Genomic DNA, 752 nt, shown 5'->3' with positions numbered 1-752 from the left:
ATGATTGTACTTAATATTTATTGAGTAGTGTAAAGTGTTACTCGCAAGCTTGATATTATTTGGATAGTTGCACAAGTAAACAAGTATTCACCAATGTTGGAGGGTATCAGCTTTAGAGTAGGTAGGTAGTGCGCCAATGCAGAGGACTATGATAAAAAGAACCATTTTCAAATGGATATTGGATAACAATTCAGAAAATGAAAATGGCCTCCTCTCATAAACTTCAATTATATATTGTCATGTAGATAAGTACCTATTTTTGTAATTGAAGACACTTCTCCACGCATCCTTGGCTCTGTATTCAAATCCCTTCACTTCATCCAGATTGAACTGGTATGGTCTGCAATTAGAAAAGGTACCACAAACATGAGGAAAAAGCTGGTCCATTTTTTTCAGAGAGAATCAGAGAATACATTCATTCCCATTAACTTGTCATATCACAGGTTTTGATGTTTCGCCTTTTCACTAGAATTTTAACCCTCACTTCAAGAAGCTGATGACCAATGACCATCTGAAATATGATTCAGATCACCAACCATACACAACATCGCTCAACTTCAGTGATCTGTTTTGGAACTGGTGTATTCAACATGGAGTTGGTTTTCTTTGACATAGCGAAATAGAGATTTACCACTCGACCTATCGTACTCTTTATTATGTCTTAGGTAAGTACTAAGTAGTAAGAATTAAATAAATGAAACTCACTTGATAATGAAATCGTCTTCATGTAGATTTGTCATCAAATATTCATT

General features: G+C 34.8%; 1 long non-coding RNA gene across 1 annotated transcript; it reads right to left on the bottom strand.

Moving 5' to 3' along the window:
- Positions 1-275: 275 nt before the first annotated feature.
- On the bottom strand, positions 276-752 carry LOC113473352. Its single transcript, XR_003395345.1, has 2 exons — positions 706-752; positions 276-340 (listed from the first exon to the last, which is right to left on the bottom strand). It is a non-coding gene; the product is annotated as an uncharacterized LOC113473352 (long non-coding RNA).

Source organism: Diaphorina citri, unplaced genomic scaffold (genome assembly GCF_000475195.1).
Source record: "Diaphorina citri unplaced genomic scaffold, Diaci psyllid genome assembly version 1.1 scaffold26161, whole genome shotgun sequence".
NCBI classification, from domain to species: Eukaryota; Metazoa; Arthropoda; class Insecta; order Hemiptera; family Psyllidae; genus Diaphorina; species Diaphorina citri.
Note: the sequence above shows the minus strand (reverse complement) of the source record. Positions and strands in the feature narration are given on the sequence as shown.